This window comes from Nelumbo nucifera, chromosome 1, assembly GCF_055504915.1.
Source record: "Nelumbo nucifera cultivar China Antique chromosome 1, China Antique-T2T, whole genome shotgun sequence".
Classification (NCBI taxonomy): Eukaryota; Viridiplantae; Streptophyta; class Magnoliopsida; order Proteales; family Nelumbonaceae; genus Nelumbo; species Nelumbo nucifera.
In genome coordinates, this window is record NC_142649.1 from 99,666,366 (window position 1) to 99,688,981 (window position 22,616).

At 34.4% G+C, this 22,616-nt stretch overlaps 1 protein-coding gene and 1 pseudogene across 2 annotated transcripts in view; one reads left to right on the forward strand and one right to left on the reverse strand.

Moving 5' to 3' along the window:
- The window catches only part of LOC148803609 (protein FAR1-RELATED SEQUENCE 5-like), a 34,098-nt pseudogene extending 18,544 nt beyond the window's left edge, over nucleotides 1-15,554 (forward strand).
- Nucleotides 1-22,616, reverse strand: part of LOC148803610 (uncharacterized) — a 128,596-nt gene that overhangs the window by 11,330 nt on the left and 94,650 nt on the right. The gene's annotated exons all lie outside the window — the stretch shown is intronic.

Sequence of the window (22,616 nt, forward strand, 5' to 3'; positions counted from 1 at the left end):
AGCTCAGCCTGGCCCATGAACAGGTCTAGTAGTGACAGGGCATCTTATATGTTTTATTTTAACGCAATATATATATTGTTTTGGATAGTTTTTAATCTTGAAAGACTCTTCCCACTAACAAACTCTTCCCACTAACAAATATATTGTTTTGGAGAGTGTTTTTAACTGAGTAAATTGTTCAATGTTGTGGAATGCCAATAGTAAGCTTTTTTTTCCAGGAAATAAGGCCCATTTGCGCTTTAATTCTCCCATTTTTCATTATTAGAATTCATCTTGAAAAGAATGAATTCTAAGAATTTTCCAGATTCTAAAAAAGAGTAAAGCATTTAGAATTACCTATTTCTTCTTTTTGTTTTTTCTTTCTCAGAGTTGTTTTGTTTCTTCTTTTGTTAGAGTTGTTTTCTCCAACAATAACAACTAGAGTGGTTTTCTCCAGCATAGTTGTCAATATTTTCTAAATACCACCAGCCACTAGCAATAGTTGTTAGAGTTTCACAAGCAATAATCATTAGTGAGAAGAACAAAGGAAACACGAGATCACGTCGGAGTAACAACTTCCTACATCGGAAATACGACAATCTACACTTGTTCAAAGCGAATGCTTTGAACTGTATTGATGCTGTAAGAAGAAAAGAAGAAGAGAGAGAGGGGGTTACCGACTTTTCACCGAAGGAGGTTATGATAAATAGTCAGTTACAGTTTTACCCCTATTTTCACATGTGACTGAGTCACACATGTTCAAAATTTTAAAGTTACGTAGCAAGAAACATAAGCATGGCCTGGCCATGGGCATGGGCTTTCAAACTAGGCCCAGGGTGCGGGCCGGGTTGGGCCAAGGCCAAGGTTAAGGCACTTATCATTAGCGCGAAGCCCGGGCTCGTTCCATGATCACCCCTATTGAAACTCTTGCAGGATAGACTAAGACTCGATACACCTATTGATGATCTCTCAATACATTTGATGTTTTTAATTTGAGTTTTGTAAGATTCTAGAAAAACCTGATACCAATTTCACTTTAGGCAAGGCCATAGCACTACTTAAACATTTTGCTATCTACTTTTACTTAAGATGTACTATGTGCAGGAAATTTAAATATTTGAATGTAGTGATAAGTCCATGGTATTGTTTTAATAGACAAACCAATAATATCCATTAAAATGTATTATGTGCAGAAAATTGAAAATTTTAATTGAATTATACCATCCATGGTACTATTCTAATAGATTGACCAATAATATCCATCACCATTTTGATAATTTGCTACACAACTCTCTACAACTTTGTTTGAAGGAAATTCTAAAAGTGAAGATAACTTCTTTTAAGTTTATTTAGTCTATTTAGTTTTACCGTATGTTTTATTGGAAATAAGGAAGCTGATTTACTATAAAATAAAAGGCTCATATTTTGCCCCACCATTTCATAATTCGCCATTTTAAATCGGAGGTCCAATTTATTATCAACCACTACCATGAAGCTAAAGGATTATGTAGAATTGCTTCACTTATTTCCATAACCGTTCTCTAATATATAATTTTCTTTCATCTTTGTTTTTTAGTCTTTAACTTGTACCTAAAAATTAATTAATGGCCTTTATTTGCCGAGCCTCCACATGCTTAAATTATGAGAATTCATACCATATAAATGAAGCCTAACCTCCTAAGAAAATATTTTTCTTATGAAAAAGGTTCCTCCTTGCTTTTTAGTACTTTCTTTGCATTAGGTTATGCTTGGTTTTAATAGAAAATAATAATAGAAGCAATGTAATATAACCACATGTTGCAATTAAAAAAAAAGATTGGAAATCTGGTTCGGTTTTGCCCATTGAGTCTAGGGGTCAGGTGTAACTTTCCAGTTTTGCCCATTAATCTTCAAGGTCTAGGGCAATACTGGAAATCTGGTTCGGTTCAAAGATTCAATTAATCCTACAATGCATGTGCCTAGGGTCTCACCCTGGCGGCTGAGACAAGCCACCCCAACCAACTTGGTGGCACATCAGTGTCAGCCTTATCAGGATAGGTCTCCCCAGACTGACCCACTGGCTGTGAACATTCTAAACTAACATGAGTCTCATTATGTGTTCAGTTTAAGAGGATAACACAGAAACACACCAAAGGAACATGAATCAAATATGTACTTTTTTCATTTACAAAAAACTCATAATGTACATCAAACTGATTGAAGCTAAGGGCATACAAAAACTGTCTAACAATATTGATTTTTAGACTGCACTCTACCTCAGAAATCTGATTTGAACTGCAGACCTACCTACAACAATTCAAAATTATAAACAACTCCACCAATTACACTCAGACCAGTCCGTGAATTGGCATCAATTCCAACCTGACACCTACCTCCAACTGTACGGTGGAGCTAGGATTTATGAGGTGGAGTGCAGTCTAAAAACCCCAATATTTTTTTTTGCAACAAAAATGCAAATCAATTAAAATAAAAAGCAGGATATGTTGTAAAAGTCTTGACAAAGCACAAAAGCATAGCACATTTAGCATTCCCTTAAACCGGATGCACCAATAACCGATCAAACCAGATGAAACTAAAAAACCAATCTTTCACTGAGTAAAATAAAGTAAAACTTATTGAAAAGAAAAACATAATTCTAATGTTAATTCAAGTCTTCTTTTTTTTTGAGTCAAGTTGAAGTTTGAGTACTCCTAAAGATCTCTCATTCCTTATAAAATGGGCCATTACTCAATTTTGGTACTAATAGTCCACGGTTAGCACATTCTAAGATTCAAACCTACATTTGGCATTTTTTTCCACAAAGTGACCATTCTAAGATTCAAAATCACATCTCACACTAATCAGCCTGAGATTTTAACATTACACTTGAGTAGTCCAGAGTTCTACATATGAAGTTTGAGTAGTAGTCCTGAAGACCTTTTTCTTTTCTTATAGAAAGGGCCATTACTCAATGTTGGTACTAACAATCCACGGTTAGCACATTCTAAGATTCAAACCTACCTTTGGCATTTTCTCCACAAAGTGACCATTCTAAGATTCAAAATCACATCACACTAATCAGCCTGAGATTTTAACATTACACCAGGCAATGTGACAATTCTACTACCTAGAGACTGACAATTGCCCCCCAAGCCATTAGTTCCTTTCTACTTATATTTATCTTCATTACTATAAGTGGGAAAGGCATGCTTATTGCACATGGTATTCATATCAGATAGAAAAAGAAGAAACCCACTTTATGCATTTCTTTTCTTTTTCGTATGTATCGAAGCCTCTCATGAAAGTGGGCATCTGTTTTCTTTTATATAGTAATAGATTACAAAATTAAATGGCTGAACCAGATGCAATAGTTAGAAGGATGAATCTGCTCTTACAAATTACAATATCCCATACATAAAGCATGATTGTTATGATGTTTTCCATAAATTCCTTGGAATGCAAGCATTAAATAAATATATGTGGTATAAATGGAATATCCATAGCACTTCTTAAACATTTTGCTATCTACTTTTACTTAAGAAGTACTATGTGCAGGAAATTTAAATATTTGAATGTAGTGATAAGTCCATGGTATTGTTTTAATAGACAAACCAATAATATCCATTAAAATGTATTTTGTGCAGAAACTTGAAAATCTTAATGCAATTATACCATCCGTGGTACTATTATAATAGACTGACCGATAATATCCATCTCCATTTTGATAATTTGCTACACAACTCTCTACAACGCTGTTTGAAGGAAATTCTAAAAGTGAAGATAACTTCTTTTAAATTTTTTTAGTCTATTTAGTTTTACCGTATGTGTTATTGGAAATAAGGAAGCTGATTTACTGTAAAATAAAAGGCTCATATTTTGCCCCACCATTTCATAATTCGCTGTTTTAAATCGGAGGTCCAATTTATTATCAACCACTACCATGAAGCTAAAGGATTATGTAGAATTGCGTCATTCATTTCCATAACCATTCTCTAGTATATAATTTTCTTTTGTCTTTGTAAATAATTATTTTTTAGTCTTTAACTTGTACCTAAAAATTAATTAATGGCCTTTATTTGCCGAACCTCCACATGTTTAAATTATGAGAATTCATACCATATAAATGAAGCCTAACCTCCTAAGAAAATATTTTTCTTATGAAAAAGGTTCTTCCTTGCTTTTTAGTACTTTCTTTGCATTAGGTTATGCTTGGTTTTAATAGAAAATAAAAACAGAAACGGAGTAATATAACCACATGTTTCAATTAAAAAAAAGGATTGGAATATATTGGTATATTAGTTGATTTGTGTTTTTTTTTCTAGAAAATGGAACAATTTCCTAGTGGATAAATAACGAAGAGTGTAATGAGAGGCACACAACTTTATGAAGGTATAAAGAATCAATGTTTTCAAAACCAAATTGGAGCATACAGTCGGACTGAAAAAACTGGGAACCAGTCGCCTGACCGGTTCTGTTTACCCTAAAACCGCTATTCGGCCAAAAATTGTTGATTTAGTCAGCAAACCGTTGACCTAGGCGGTCGAACCGTCGAGCCATTTGACCCGAGAATTGTGTTGGCCATTTTTTTTGGTTTTATATGTTTTGTCAAAGCAGGCCATCCGTTCAGACCAAATGGTCAAACCATTTGACTTGAGAACCGGACCCTTGAACGGTTTCCTGTCTATTATGATTTTAAAAACATTGTAGAGAATTATCAACTTGATGAGGGTTTGGAAGCTGTATGTAGTGCTGCACGTAGGCTTGATTTTGATATGAAAGGAATCTGTACTAGCCCATTAAATGAAAATTTCTCACAACCAAGCAATGAGACAAATGTAGACAAAAAAATTATGGTCCCAAATGTTGGCATGATATTTGAAAATTTGGAAGATGTTTACCATTTTAATAATGGGTTTGCTAGAAATGAAGGTTTTAGTGTGCGGATATCACAAGGCTACAAGCTAAAATCTAGTATTTGGAAGACTAAAACATTTTGTTGTTCCCATGAAGGCTTTGGTAGTAATGATAACGGGTGAATCGATAGAAAATTTCACCCTGACATAACAAGAACAGGTTATTGCACTATGAAGAGCTCGTTGTGGTTCATCAAGAACTTGTCCATTATTGTAACAAGTATGGTGTAGCCCCTTTGGGGTATGAAGTTGTAGATCCCACTCACATCCAGGGGTCTCGAGCTGCGGATAAGATTTTGTGTCAAAGTTTGTGACGAAGTTTGTTGCGGTTGTGATTCGGGGTGAATAACTACCCTCTACAGAGCTCCCCCCTATGGGCGTAGGGCCAACGCTGAATACTGTTGTGACAATAATGTTTGATATTATGAATCGGCCCTACGATCAGCTTTCATGGCTTGACTTTGCTCAATGGATGAAGACTTGTGAATGTTTTTTAGCTATTGGTTTCTACATGGGGCAAGTTGAGGAACGCGTTGTTGCGTTGACCCATATATTTTGGAAGGCTGCGGCCTTGGGGGATCAGAGCTGGTTTTTGGTCGGTCATTGAAGGACGTTTGCTTCCATCTTAAGGTGGCTGAAACTAATCTTGCAAAAGCTATTGAGAGGTTAGAAGCCCTCACGGAAGAATGCAGTCGCCAGCGAAAAGTAGTGGCTAAATGTGAAGTTGAGGTAAAGGAGTTGAAGAATTTTGAAGCTCGAAGACCAATGTTAGAGAGTATAATGTCAGTGAGGAAAGAATGGGCTACCCTATAATCAATAGTTTTTATGAACGTGTTTATAATGAATAGATATGATTGTTTTGTATTTACATTTTCTTTGTATTAGATTGGAACCCGTAGTTATTCGTATGGGAGAAATGTTTGAGACATGTTGTTGCCCCCAAATTTTACTGGTGTCTTTATCGCATTGTTAGTAAGTTACTGACCTTACCGCATGACATCCAGTGGATGTGAAACATAGAGGGGAGTTCTTTCATTGAGTTATGAATTACGGGGTTTCCGCCATAACTTCCGAAAATCCTTGTTGGACTGGAAAAGAGGTGCTTGGTTTTGTAACAAAATCCATCGCATCTTATTCAGTCAAAATTATGTATGGAATCACGTGGAAAGCATGAGGTAGGTCTATGAATTATTGTCCATATTGAAGTGTTTTGCGCACATATTCCAGGCAGGTGTTATTGTGAGTAAGTGTTTTCGGGTTATTATAAAAAAATGTGTGCCTTCTTAGGTTGGAGGCTCATCGCAATTGCTAAATGATGTCAAGGAGTGAAATTGTGTTTGTTTGTTGGCGATAAAAGACACTTATCGTCTATGCAATCATACACCCAGGCAAGGTTAATTGTTGAATGAAGACACTTAGTGTTGATATCATCGCTAGTAGTTTGACCAATATGATTGATGAATGAAAGTTGGGGTTCTATGGTGACCGTGTCAGTTAATGTGTTTGATCATCGTGTAAGTGAGTATTAGGGTACATATTTGTAGAAAATGGAAGTTGAGCTATTTTTTGTAGGGAGATGTAGTTTTTCTGCCCATACAAGGATCGGGGGTTGCTTCTGCTGGGTTCTCTACCAATAACATTCTTTCCAAGCATAAGGAGAAAGCTCCAAATGTTGTTTATAAAAGAATGCTTGAGAATGACTAGGAATGGCAATGGGATGGATTCGGGGCGGGGATCATATTTCTCGTCTTCGATCCCGATTATGAAATTAATCCCCATTCCCGTCCTTGATCCCCGTTGGGGATAAAATTTGTCCTCCATCCTCCATCCCTGACGGGGATGGGTTCCCCGTAGGGATCGAATCCCCGAAATTTTGTTAGATAATAGTACTTATTTGAAAAATAAATTTACTTAAAATTAATCAAAATTTTAAACTATAAATACTTTTTTAAATATGTTTTGATATATATATATATAATATATAATATAATATACTTAATATATAATATAAATAATATATATATACATAATCAGGGGCGGGCAGGGCAGAGATCTCAATCCCCATCCCCGACCCCGACCCCAACCCCATCGGGTTGGGGAGTCGGGTCCCCGTCGAGGATGGCGAAAACTGCCATCCCTAAGAATGATTGCTTAATCACCGCCAAGCATTTCAACAAATAGAATGATTGGGAATAACATATTTATTGTTTACAAAAATGAAAATATTATTTAACAAACTTTTGAGAATTAATTTTTTAGTTGATTTTTAATGTTAAAACTTAAAAATAGAAATAGAAAAAATGATATAATAATTCTAATGTAACAGTTGCATATCTTTTGTGTCTTGGACTATAATAGAAAATAAAATAATAATGGCTTTGTACATGTATTAATTTGTAAAAATCCATATAATTTGTGTCTTGGATTCTTGATTGATGCATTGTCAATAAAATTGTGTAATATTTATATATCCCGTTATATTAATTGTAATATATTTTTCCATATATACCCTTGAAATATACAATTCCTATGTATTTATATATTATTCATAGTTATTTTGACATTAACCTTATTACTAATAATATATTTATGAAATTTGTATACAAGTATTTCCATATTTTTCATATGTGTTGAGTGATGACACTTGAATCTTAATTTGACAATATACTACAATGACTTTCTATAAGAATGCTAGACTAATTAGAGGTAGATCATTACTACTATTGAGTGATGAAACTTTGGATGAAGCAAAAACTAAGAAAAATGAGGTGAGCAAATGCCGTGGCCAGGGATTAAATGCGGGTTGCCCACACGACAGGCATGAATACTTACCACTATACTACAAGGACATTATTATACTTACTTCATGATTATTTCAAAAAAAAATCGAGTGACCAATTTCTTTTCATACAAAGAATCAATCCTTTGGATTCACGATAAACGTCCATAAAACAAATAAAAAGTTAGAAAGTGCCCCATACGCCTTCGTTCAACATCACATGTTTTTTAGTAATCAACACCAAGTTGGCAGAGCCATTGCCAAAGTCTTGGGGTGCAAGTTGGGTCGGGGTTGCCTGATTTAATTATTTCAACTATTATGGTTTATGGCCCAAGTAAAAATATGAAACTGGAAAATCTTTGATAAATCAAAAACTCTTTTTAATTTTTATGAATACCATCTAATTCCTTACCAGTTTTATGATACCGGTTGATTGGTTATGAATTTTTTCAATATTATATTTTTCGGTGTTATAGTCGAATTAGTTTTATGATACCAGTTGATTGGATATGAGTTTTTGAAATTTTCGGTGTTATAGTCGAATTCCATCGAATATATTTGAAATATGATAAATTCTCTACCAAACCCAATCAAAATTACATCCCTAGTTGCACTATAACCAGTACGGTTGTTTTTGAAGTTCCATTTTTTTTTTTTTTTTGGGGGGGGGGGGTAGGTGTTGTCATTGAGACTGCGTTTGGATTCAGTGTAAAACATCATCAGTGTAAAAATACATTGACACTGAACTAGAAAGTGACTGTTGTTTTTTTGAAAATAGTGATGGGTGGAACAATGTAAAGTTTTACATCGATAAAATTGATGTAGTTTTTACATTGATTATCGATGTAAAACTCTAGAGCTGAAGAGGTTTTACATATATTATCGACGTAAAACTGCACTCCATCCAAACACATACAAAACTGAACCAGAGTTAGTTTTACGTCGATAATAATTACACCCTCTTTCCAAATACATACAAAACCAAACCGATGTAAAATTTACATCTGTTCTTGATTTACATCACATCCAAATGCAGCCTGAAGTTCAAATACTCATCCCGTGGGCCAGCATAGCTCAACATGATATGGGCCATGCTAGGCCTGGGACGTTACTGTAGCAATAGGGCAATTCTTATTAATTTTTATTTTCAACTTTATTAAACTATTTAATTCCAATTGTATTGTATTCTTCTAATTTAATTTTATTATTTCATATATAAATAATTGTATACATCAAAATTCATATAGAATAAAATTAATTCTTTTTTTTTTTCAATTTTTGTCAATTTTGTTGATTTATTTTAAAATTTTCATCATTTTTTTAAATGTCTCTCACAGCCTAACCCATAATAGGACCCGACCTATCATGGGCCTGACCTATGAAGGGTTTCAAGTTAGGCAAGCACGGCCCACCCAAGCCCACATGTCGGCACAACACAACCCGCTATAGCATGGGTAGCTTGCAAAATCATGTTGTGCTAGCACAACACAACCTACTTTAAATGCCCCACCCAAACCTCTATTTGAATAAAAATAGGTGAAAGACAAAAAAAAATCTGAAATGGTAAAAAGGCAGGGTCGGGTTTTGCCTACCCCATTCCCAACCCTAAACATAAATGCCCTGCCCCAAACCCCAATAGGGCTAGATGTCCTAATCCCATCCCTGACCCCTTGAGGAATGGGGATCCCAACAGTCCTCCTAAACATGGCTTTAGCTTACAACATTTGCCTACAGAAGATCCTAGCAATCCTCTATGCTGTTGGAGAATGCTCTCCACATGACACGTAAGCCCACATTTCTAATAGACTAACGGGGTTAGTAGTGACTAGACCTGTTCATGGGCTAGGTAGCCCAACCGGCCAGCTTGACCCCCCGGATGGGCTTGCACATGGATTTTAGCCTACGGGCTTGACCTCGGGCCTAAAAGCCCGGCCCAACTTGACATTTTGTAATTTCTTCTAAACCCTAAATTCCTAGATGACTAAACTTTTACCATTCTCTTTTTTCATCTTCTATCTTCTCTCCTCACTCTCACTCTCAAGAGCCGGCACAAACGCAGGCAGGCAGCCATCGTTCTTAGTCTCAGAGGCGAGCTTAGGCACCGGTCGTCTCTCTCTCTTCGGCAGTGAGTCCTCTCTCTCTCTCTCTCCTTCTCTCTCGCACGCGCGCACGCCACCAATCCTCTTTCTCTCTCTCTTGTCTCTTTCACAGTTCTCATTCTCACTTGCACTATTGCACATTCTCAAGAACCGGCGAACTTAGTCACCGGCGCCAGCCATGCCACTAGTGAACTCAATTGTCCCTCTCTTCGGCGATGAGTCTTGCACTTCTCAACTTTGTACAAGTCATGCATTTCAGCCTCTGTTACTCTGTAGTTTGTACAAGCTGTTAGGTTGGGCTTCGGGCTTTTTATGAGGGCTGGGCCCGGGCCCATGTTATAGGCCCGTTGGTCGGGCTGGGCTCGGGCTCGGGCCTGAAAAAATTATGTTGATGAAGAGCAAAAGCCCGGCCCAGCCCATAACAGGTCAAGTAGTGACGGGGGGTCATTATATGTTTTATTTTAACGCAATATATATATTGTTTTGGATAGTGTTTAATCTTGAAAGACTCTTCCCACTAACAAATATATTGTTTTGGAGAGTGTTTTTAACTAAGTAAATTGTTCAATGTTGTGGAATGTCAATAGTAAGCTTTTTATTTTAGCAAATAAGGCTCGTTTGTGCTTCAATTCTCCCATTTTTCATTATTAGAATTCATCCTGAAAAGAATGAATTCTAAGAATTTTCCAGATTCTAAAAATGAGTAAAGCATTTGGAATTACCTATTTCTTCTTTTTGTTTTTTCTTTCTCAGAGTTGTTTTGTTTCTTCCTTTCTTAGAGTTGTTTTCTCCGACAATGATAACTAGAGTGGTTTTCTCCAGCACAGTTGTCAATATTTTCTAAATACCACCAGCCACTAGCAATAGTCATTAGAGCTTCACAAGCAATAATCCTCAGTGATTTTCTCTCAGTTCTCATTCTCAGAGTTGTTTTCTCCAGCAATAATCGTCAAAGTGGTTTTCTCTTGATGATGGGGAGAAGACCATGTGCAATTGTCACACCGGCAAGAAGCTTTCCCAGTTCTTCATTGTTCCTCACCGCCAGAAGAACATGCCTTGGGATGATCGTTTTTCCTGTTGTCTCGTTCCGTGTTGCCGGATTGAGAACAACGGCTACATGGAGAAAAACTCCTCCATGTGCAATTTTGTTTTTCTTGTTGTCTCGTTCTGCATTGCCGGATCATCCTCACTGCCAGAAGCTTTCCCATTTCTCTTCTCATTCTGTTTTCTTCTTGTCCCCAAGGAAGGAAGAAAAAATGCATGATATTCATGACAACGTCCAAATGGAATCAAAAGTTGAAATTTTGGCAAGGAAATAGCAGTGACAAAAGAAAGCAAAATGGAATAAAAAAGAATAAGACACAGATATAGAGAGTAGATATGTTCATGGACAACGGCCAAATAAACAAGGGCACTAGTTCCAACACGCTGTGAATATCAACCCTTTTTCAAGTACCTATCAATCCTTCCAACAAGGAAGTGTAGGCCAGCCTTCACAGATCGAGAGTGTAGAGACTGGCTTGTTATTTGGCCTACCTCCTTCCGTCCTCCAACACCTTTCTTCACATTTCCGGTAGACTCCATCTCTCGACCTTCTCAACAGAAGAACAAAAGAAACATGAGATCACGTCGGAGTAACAACTTCCTCCCATCGGATATACGACAATCTACACTTGTTCAAAGCGAATGCTTTGAACTATATTGATGCTATAAGAAGAAAAGAAGAAGAGAGAGAGGGGGTTACCGACTTTTCACCGAAGGAGGTTATGATAAATAGTCAATTACGCTTTTACCCCTTTTTTCACATGTGACCGAGTCACACATGTTCAAAATTTTAAAGTTACGTAGCAAGAAACATAAGCACGGCCTGGCCATGGGCATGGGCTTTCAAACTAGGCCCAGGGAGCGGGCCAGGTTGGGCCAAGGCCTAGGTTAGGGCACTTATCATTAGAGCAAAGCCCGGGCTCGGCCCATGATCACCCCTATTGAAACTCTTGCAGGATAGACTAAGACTCGATACACCTATTGATGATTTCTCAATACATTTGATGTTTTTAATTTGAGTTTTGTAAGATTCTGGAAAAACCTGATACCAATTTCACTTTAGGCAAGGCCATAGCACTACTTAAACATTTTGCTATCTACTTTTACTTAAGATGTACTATGTGCAGGAGATTTAAATATTTGAATGTAGTGATAAGTCCATGGTATTGTTTTAATAGACAAACCAATAATATCCATTAAAATGTATTATGTGCAAAAACTTGAAAATTTTAATTGAATTATACCATCCGTGGTACTATTCTAATAGACTGACCGATAATATCCATCTCCATTTTGATAATTTGCTACACAACTCTCTACAACTCTGTTTGAAGGAAATTCTAAAAGTGAAGATAACTTCTTTTAAGTTTTTTTAGTCTATTTAGTTTTACCATATGTTTTATTGGAAATAAGGAAGTTGATTTTCTGTAAAATAAAAGGCTCATATTTTGCCCCACCATTTCATAATTCGCTGTTTTAAATCGGAGGTCCAATTTATTATCAACCACTACCATGAAGCTAAAGGATTATGTAGAATTCTTTCATCTTTGTTTTTTAGTCTTTAACTTGTACCTAAAAATTAATTAATGGCCTTTATTTGCCGAGCCTCCACATGCTAAAATTACCAGACTTCATACCATATAAATGAAGCCTAACCTCCTAAGAAAATCTTTTTCTTATGAAAAAGGTTCTTCCTTGCTTTTTAGTACTTTCTTTGCATTAGGTTATGCTTGGTTTTAATAGAAAATAATAATAGAAACAGAGTAATATAACCACATGTTGCAATTAAAAAAAAAGATTGGAATATATTGGTATATTAGTTGATTTGTGTTTTTTTTTTCTAGAAAATGGAACAATTTCCTAGTGGATAAATAATGAAGAGTGTAATGAGAAGAACACTCAACTTTATGAAGGTATAAAGAATCAATGTTTTCAAAATTGAATTGGAGCATACAGTCGGACTGAAAAAACTAGGAACCGGTTGCCTGGCCGGTTCTATTTACCCTAGAACCGCTATTTGGCCAAAAACTGTTGATTTAGTCAGCGAACCATTGACCCAGGCAGACGAACCGTCGAGCCATTTGACCCGAGATTTGTTTTTGCCATTTTTTTTGGTTTTATATGTTTTGTCAAAGTGGGCTGTCCATTCAGACCAAGTGGTCAAACCATTTGACTTGAGAACCGGACCCTTGAACTGTTCCCTGTCTAGTCTTATTTTAAAAACATTATAGAGAATAATCAACTTGATGAGTGTTTGGAAGCTGTATGTAGTGCTGCACGTAGGCTTGATTTTGATATGAAAGGAATCTGTACTAGCCCCTCAAATGCAAATTTCTCACAACCAAGCAATGAGACAAATGTAGACAAAAAATTTATGGTTCCAAATGTTGGCATGATATTTGAAAATTTGGAAGATGTTTACCATTTTAATAATGGGTTTGTTAGAAATGAAGGTTTTAGTGTGCGTATATCACAAGGCTACAAGCTAAAATCTAGTATTTGGAAGACTAAAACATTTTGTTGTTCCCATGAAGGCTTTTGTAGTAATGATAACGGGTGAATTGATAGGAAATTTCACCATGACATAACAAGAACAGGTTATAAAGCAATGTTTAATCTTGTGATGCAAGAAAACGGAAAATATTATTTGATTGAATTTGAAGGTCATAATCATCAACTTGTTTCTCCAAAAAAATCATACATGCTCAGGCCAATCTTGCTAGTGGTTTTGGTATGTGTCCAAAGGCATTGGTTTCACTAAAGTTGATTATAACAACTATTTGTATGCTAAAACGAAGGACATGGAAAATGGGGGTGCATGAGCTATACTAAGGTATTTCGATTCGATACATTGCATGAAGAGAATATATCATCCTTTTAACTCTATGCAGCTTGATGAAGATTACCAAATTACAAATATCTTTTGGGTTGAAGCAAAGATGTTGGTTGATTATGGTTGTTTTGGAGATGTCGTTTGTTTTGATACCACTTTTTGAACAAATGAAGATAAACAACCATCTGCTCCTTTTGTGAGAATTAACCATCATAAGAAAACCATGTTTTTTGGAGCCGCATTGATGTACGATCATAGTAAATATTTTAAGTAGGTGTTCCAATCTTTTCTAAGGGCAATGTCTGGAAAACAACTGAAAACAATTCTTACAGACCAAGATCCAGCAATGGCAAATGCAATAAAGCAAGTCTTTCTAAAAACATGTCAATGTTTATGTATATGTCACATATATCAAAATGTAGCCACACATTTGAGTAATATACTTGTTGCTTCTCCATCATTTGATAGAGATTTCAGTAGTTGCATATATGACCGTGAAGATGAAGATGAGTTTCTTATCTTACTGTATGGCATGAGATGAGCTTCAAGGGTTATTTCAAGTAAAGGAGAAAAGCACACAAAGGAATGAAAGCATGAGTAGTTTGTTGATTGGGTATTTAAAACCATCTCTTAATTTAGCTGAATTTTTTTAAATATTTTGAGAGAGCTGTAGCAGTTCGCCATTGAAAAGAAATGGAAATTGAAGTAAAGATGAACGAAAGTACACCCAATGTGTCTATTCCAATAAAGATATTGAAGTGAACTTCATGTATATACACTCCCACAATATTTAAGGAATTTGAAAAGGAATATTCAATGGCCCTTGATTGTGATATTGTAAATAAAGTCGATGTTGGAACAACTTTTCTACACAAAGTGAAATATTCCAATAGACCTCGTGAACATAATGTTACATCCAACCCATCAAACATAGTGGTTGTATGCAGTTGCAAGAAGTTTGAGTTTGTGTGATTTTTGTGTTTGTATGCACTTCGTGTTTTATAAAAAGATTATTAAAACAGGTTCCATTATAGTATATTTTAAAACAATGGACAAGGGATGCGAAGGATGGAACTACTTTTGGTTGTCGCGTAAAGTTGATCCTAATGCTGAATTTTCTATAATGCTTACAAACCTAATGAGACTATTAGTATCTAGAGAAATATCAACATGTGCTGCAGAAGATAAAAAGGCATTCTCATAATTATTAGATGCATTTAATAATGCACGTGTGAGAGTGGAAGATATATTGAAGAGTAGGGTCTTGGATTTTGAATCTTCTAGTGTAAATGAAATGGAAATAGATAAGAAAAAAAAATTGTTTGGAAAAACGAAAGAAAAAAAAGGACAATCTCATCAACATGACGTTGTATGATATTTTTTATATATATTATTATTGGAATTTTTTGCTAATTCATATTATTTACTTGGTTTGTTTTATTCCTTGTTAGGAATCACATCAAAGTGCTAAGGAAAAAGAGGTTAACGGAAAAGAGAAGAGAAACATGAGAAACATTAAACATGATGTAGTGTGATACTTCTTTTATTATTTATATACTTTTTAATTGAATTTTAATCTCATTCATATTATTTATTTGGTTTATTGTATTGCCTGTGAGGAATCACATGAAGGTGCCAAGGAAAAAGACGTTGTTAGAAAAGATAAAAGAATAAAAAAACATCTTTAAGGATAATTTTTCTTTATTTTAAATAATTTGATAGTAACTTTTTTGTATTTTTGTGATGTTATAAATATGGTTCATATGATGTTACTACTAGAGTGGCTTTTAATCCTAATGCATCACACATGCTCAATCTGAATCACTTGGCTTTATATGTACCAAATAAAATTATTAAATGCCAATTTTCATCAAATGAGCCTGCATACAAGTTGGTTACAAGTAATTAATTAATTATTTTTTCTTGTATTTTAATACTTATTTAATATTTAAATTGATTAAATAATAAATTTCTGACATCACTTACATTCTTTTAGGCTTCATAGTAAATGTGCACTTCAAAATGGAACTAACAAATACATTTTAAATTTATTGATTGTACAGAAATCGTTAAATGCTAACATCTACACAAAGAATTTAATTACAACTATCGTTGACCAACATGAGAAACCACTTTCCCTGCAAAATTCATGAAAATGTTAATAAGTTTACTATTTTTATGTGAATGCCAATTACTAATAAATGTGCTACCCAAACCTTGCTGCTTTTTTGAAATAGATTTAGAAAGAATTTGTCAAGACCATTGAAGAAACATCAAATTTTTAAAATCTAGGCCAAAATAGATTATTAATATATTTATTATTATGCTTTTTAGGACCTTGCCACTACAAGAGCAACCATAGGGTCTATATGTTATGTTTTGGTGATAGCCAAGCCTAAAAGGGAGAATCATGCCAAGAAAAACAAGAAAATTTGAAAACATATGAGCAAGTTGTAGGAGATGTGTATGAACTTCCATCACAAACTCCATGATTCAATTATGTATTTGGAGTTTCATTGAATTATTATTTTGTCTATCTTAACATCTTTCTCTCTATCTCTCTCTTATTAATTTTTTTTGGAGGGGAGGGGGTAATGGATTATTTTAGAACCTTTGGAATTAGAAAAATTTACATCATATATTTAACTTTGCAATTATTATGTTAATTAATGATGCTAAGATACCAAAGCTAGTTGGGAGTTTGTTCCTTTTAATTTCCAAAAATTGAACTTTCTACGAAATTACATCATAAATTGATTTACATAGTTATCTATGGCTTCATATGAAGCTAAATATTCCATTTCACCAATGCAAACATCAATAGATACAAATAAGTATTTGTAGATGAGTATTCCTTCTCATCAATGCTTAATTATGATACAAATAAGTCTAAGGGATCATTAGATTTGACTTAGGAACTTAGATGAGTCTTATTGGGCTAAGGTGGCGATTGATAACACTTTTCAGACGTCTAATGTCTAAAGAACTTGCTTTTCAGACATCGGACGCGTTTGGATTGTGTTTGAAATAATGATCTGAAATGGTTTTTTAGATATGAAATATTAAGATCGCAGCCCAACACTTAATGCACTTATACAAAGATAAAAATACCCCTACATGCTTTTTTAAAGACATAATATACCCCTCTTTTAAATCCACTCATTCATCTTCTTTCTCTCGAACGAGGAAGAACAATCGCCGAACTACCGAATCCGAGCATTCATGTTTTTTATCTCGAACCAGGTATATTTAACGTCTCAAATCCAACTTTTGCTTTTTGTTTTTCTTCTTCGTTGTAGTAAATCTGAGCATTCACTTTCCTTATCATTTTCTGCATTTTTTAGGGTTTCAAATAGCATTCCGACGTTAGTGTTCAGTGGTGCACAGTGTAGACAACTTTGATGCTCATGGCCTTTAATCCTTTCCTCTCCCATCGAATCTCGATCTCTTTTTCCTCATTATGCAAAACTCTCTCTCTTCTCATTCTATCCAGTATCTCATTTCTGATATGTTCGTTCCAATTCAATCCGATAAGGTTTCATTCGCATTCTATGATAGCAAATAGATCCAGCTGGGATGACGTTTTCTAAATTTCGCAAGCCAACATTGACTTGGTTGATTTCTCAAACCTTCAAGGATCTTTGAAAGGATCAAAACTTGTAATCAAGGAAATTTTCATTTTCAGTCAAGTTTAACAAATCAATTCCTTTTGTCTCATCAATCTAAACATTATGTTAACTAAAAGTTTTTGCCATTTTGGATGTTGTATTTCTATTTTGTATTCACAAAATTTTCCCCTTTGTTTTTTCATAGTTTTTTGTTTTTTTTAGTTGGAAAACAACTTTTGTTAAGTTTCTAGCATTTAAGGGAAGATTTGAGAGAGCAATTGGGGTCTTTCATTGACCATGACATGATGCTCTATTGTGGATCACAATCGGGTCAAGAAGATGAAAAATTCCGGGTTGGGTATTCAAGTGTCCCTTAATGAATGGCTGATTTGGGTAAAATAAAACCCTTATTGACCTTCTTATTCGCCCATCTATTACAAAACTCACATCTTTCTCATCTAAAATCTGAATTCTTAAATTTGAATTTCAAACTAAGCGTCTCTTTTACCATCAATACTCTACCCATTTGTAGTAGTATATATTATAAAAATGACTAACCATGACTTCAATGGGAACTCAGGCATTGATCTGATGTTGATAATAAGATTGATATTGTGGGCCTGAAGGAGTTGTAAGCATGGGAGGTGTCAACCAAGGCCATGTTTGGTTCACTGCTCTTGGCCTCATTCTCTTAATTCTTACTCATTCTAGGCAAGAATGATTAACATTAGAGTGTTTGGTTACAGAATTCTAGAAACTGATTAATATGGGATTTATTGATAATTAATTAATTGATAAATTATTTATGAACAATAATTGTGGGTTTGATCAATTTAGTTACAATTTAATGATAAATTTAATTGTTCTTATTTAATATGAATATCAGAAATTAACATTAATTATACTAATTTGTGCATTTATTGTTATTTATGCATTTACTGATAAACAATGTGTTTTAGAAACCAACCAAAGGCTGAACCATTTTTGCCCTGGGTTGATGGCCAATAGTTAAATAGTCCGGGTCAAACGGGTTACACCATGACACATCAGAAATGTATATAATTATTATGAGGTTCATTTTCCCTCAATTTCCCTTAAAAAATGGCGACTAATTTAGAATTTACAAACTTTTTCTTTTTATTCGTATTGTTGGAACAAATGTTCCCTGTCATAACAGAGTGAATGGCAAACTACTCTAAATGCGGGTACATACTTGTGTGCTAACAACGCTACAAGAAAGAGGCAAGGCCTTCAAAAGATAGCTCAAGCGTCTCAACCAGTATAATGGAAAACTAGAAGACTAAAAACAAGAAGGATGCGACTATGGTGATGAAGGGAGGCAAGGAGGATATTCAAAAGAAAGCACCACTTCTGGATATGACTCTCAACATCATGGGAGTGGTAAAATATTGATTTTTAGACTGCACTCTACCTCAGAAATCTGATTTGAACTGCAGGCCTACCTACAACAATTCAAAATTATAAACAACTCCACCTATAACACTCATACCAGTCTGTGAATTGGCATTAATTCCGACCTGACACCTACCTCCAACTGTATGGTGGAGCTAGGATTTCTGAGGTGGAGTGCAGTCTAAAAACCTCAATATTTTTTTTTGTAACAAAAATGCAAATCAATTAAAATAAAAAGCAGGATATGTTGTAAGAGTGCTGACAAAGCACAAAAGCATAGCACATTCAGCATTCCCTTAAACCGGATGCACCAATAACCGATCAAACCAAATGAAACTAAAAAACCAATCTTTCACCGAGTAAAATAAAGTAAAACTTATTAAAAAGAAAAACATAATTCTAATGCTAATTCAAGTATTTTTTTTTGAGTCAAGTTGAAGTTTGAGTAATCCAGAAGATCTCTCATTCCTTATAAAAAGGGCCATTACTCAATGTTGGTACTAACAGTCCACGGCTAGCACAATCTAAGATTCAAACCTACCTTTGGCATTTTTTCCACAAAGTGACCATTCTAAGATTCAAAATCACATCTCACACTAATCAGCCTGAGATTTTACCGTTACACTTGAGTAGTCCAGAATTCTACTTATGAAGTTTGAGTAGTAGTCCTGAAGACCTTTTTCTTTTTTTTTAGAAAGCGCCATTACTCAATGTTGGTACTAACAATCCACGGTTAGCACATTCTAAGATTCAAACCTACCTTTGGCATTTTCTCCACAAAGTGACCATTCTAAGATTCAAAATCACATCACACTAATCAGCCTGATATTTTAACATTACACCAGGCAATGTGACAATTCTACTACCTAGAGACTGACAATTGCCCCCCAAGCCATTACTTCATTTCTACTTATGTTTATCTTCATTACTACAAGTGGGAAAGGCATGCTTATTGCACATGGTATTCATATCAGATAGAAAAAGAAGAAACCCACTTTATGCATTTCTTTTCTTTTTCGTATGTATCGAAGCCTCTCATGAAAGTGGTCATCTGTTTTCTTTTATATAGTAATAGATTACAAAATTAAATGGCTGAACCAGATGCAATAGTTAGAAGGATGAATCTGCTCTTACAAATTACAATATCCCATACATAAAGCATGATTATTCTGATGTTTTCCATAAATTCCTTGGAATGCAAGCATTAAATAAATATATGTGGTATAAATGGAATATCCATAATTTACCCTCTCAAACGAATTCTTCCTCTTGATTTGCAAAGGAAAGTTACTGTATTGCCTTGCATGGTGAACCAATCCTTTAAATATGTACCAACAGATACAATCCTCATTTCACAAGAACAATATTCTCTTCCAGGCCTTTCAAATAATCAATATAACCTACAATTGCAGCTTTTTCAAAACTCAAGTAGGTTCTTCAAAACCATTAGAGCTATCAACTGGTCGGGTATAGCTAAGTATCCAACAGAACTAAACCAACCAAACTAGTTATGCCAGTTCTCATTCTGTGGCTTGGGTCCCGATTAATAATTAGCTCAGGAACGCTTCTTTCTGTCCTGAACTGATTATATATAGTTAATAATATATGTCTAATGGGGTAAATTTATGTCCAAATGAGTAAATTCTTTTTGTTAATTTCTGTCTAAAGGGGTAAATTTCATAGACACTATATAGATATTTTTAGTTAAAAACACTTGTTTTATGAACACTATATAGATATTTTTTTTGTCTAAAGGGGTCTATTGATAATTCTTTCTGTTAACTTGGAGAAACTTTGATACGGGTTCTAGATATAGTTTAAAGTTGGCACTTGGAGATCAAAGGGAAGCTTTTTGATTTCCTTTAAGGCCGATTTATGTTGGACAGTGTTTTGGAAACTCTACTGGAGCGGTTGCACTTTCTCTTCTTCTCCCATCCTATTGGGTCTTGTGAAACCCTAGTTTTTTTTTTTTTTTGGGGGGGGGGGTGAAGAGTTGTTTTTTGCTTGGGTTAGAAATTCTAGTTTAGTAAAACCCTAATTTAATTTCCGTTTGCATTTGTTTACTTAATGGAGCAAATTGATGGAGAAATCAAATATACCATAGATTTCGGGTTTGGACATGGAGGGTTTGTGGAGACTTTATTAGGGGCAGTGACCACTGTAGAATTGGATGGAACTAATTATTTTGTGTGGTCTTCGTTTATAAAAATACTTGTATACCTGTGGATGGATACTACCTGTGGATGGATACTACAAATATTGTTATACCCATTCTAATTGGAGTGAAAAATGTAATCAAAAAGAAAATGAGAGATTTCTTAAAGGGAATTTGGAAGGGTGAGAAGAAATATAATTTGGTTAATTGGAAAAAGGTATGCAAAAACCTAAAGTTCAAGGCGGATCGGGTGTATGGAGACTCAGCCTTATTGAGTCAATCCCTTTCACGTATAGGCTCCAAAAAGAAAGGCTGAATATGATTCTGCCACTTTTCTTTTTTTTTTTTTTTAAACTATTGTCAACAACAAAGAGAGAGCAAAAAAGGCTGAATATGATTCGGCCCTCCCTTTTTTTTACTGCTATCAACAACAAGAGGCTGAATGTGATTCTGCCTCTTTTTTTTTTATTTTTTTTAACTGCTGTCAACAACAAAATTGTGATTTTTATCACTGATGAAAGAGACTTAATTTATTTATCTAATGTTTAGACTTAATTTATTCAGTTCTTATATTCCCCTAATCCTGGAGTTGTATTTATTTATCTAATGTTTAGAATTGTGATTTTTTATCACTGATGAAAGAGACTTAATTTGATCTTTAACATTGTGCTTTGGGGTTGTTTTATAAACATTCCCATTCTCCCTAAGAATGTTCAGGGTCACCCTAAAATATTAGGGTAAAACTATTTTAGCTCAAGACATTTAGTGATCTCTAGGTCTAGATCACAAATAAAAGCGAAAATCATATTAGAAATTCTTTAAGACCAAAAAGACTTTATTGGTTTTGATGATCTCATTGAGAATTAAAAACCCACATAATTATCATGGTATAGATGATTAGGTTAGTGGTTATGATGGTCTCCAGGTGTAGATCATCATGTAGAACCAACGACGGTTAGCATCAAAGATTAATAAAAAATATCAAGGTGAATGATTCTCAAAGATTAATAAAAATTCAGGTTCTAATGATCTCTAAGTGCATATCATCATATAGAACCTATCAAGATTTAAAGCATTATTTTAACAAATGATAAAAATCACTTATAGGTTCTGATGATCTCTAATTGTAGATCATTATATAGAACTGGTAAAGATCAAAATCAATCAAAGTTTGATAGTATTGATAATATTGACATAGAACCTATCAAGGATTAAATTAATCTCAAAGATTTAAAACATTTCGAAAACAAATGATCAAAACCAAGTACAGGTTCTGATGATCTCCAAGTGTAGATCATCACATAGAACCAATGACGATTAGCATCAAAGCTAAAAGTTATCAAGATGAATGAATTTCAAAGATTAATTGAGGTTCAAGTTTTGATGATCTCTAAGTGCAAATCATCATATAGAACCTATCAAGACTTTAAGAATTATTGTAACAAATGATTAAAATCACTTAAAGGTTCCGATTATCTCTAATTGTAGATCATTATATAGAACCGGTAAAAATCAAAATCAATCAAAGATTGAAAGTTTTGATAATATAGACAGAACCTATCAAGGGTTAAAAAGATTTGAAACATATTTGAAACAAATGATTAAAATCAAGTACAAGTTTCGATGATCTCCAAGTGTAGATTATCACATAGAACCCATCAAGAATCAAATTGTGATTAACAAAGATTTGAAGATGATCAAAATTAAAGGTTTTGATGATCTCCAAGTGAAGATCATCATTAAGACTCACAAAAGCAAGGATTTTTATTTTCTTTAATAAAGAAAAAATCCATTGAAATAAAGGTTAAAGATTA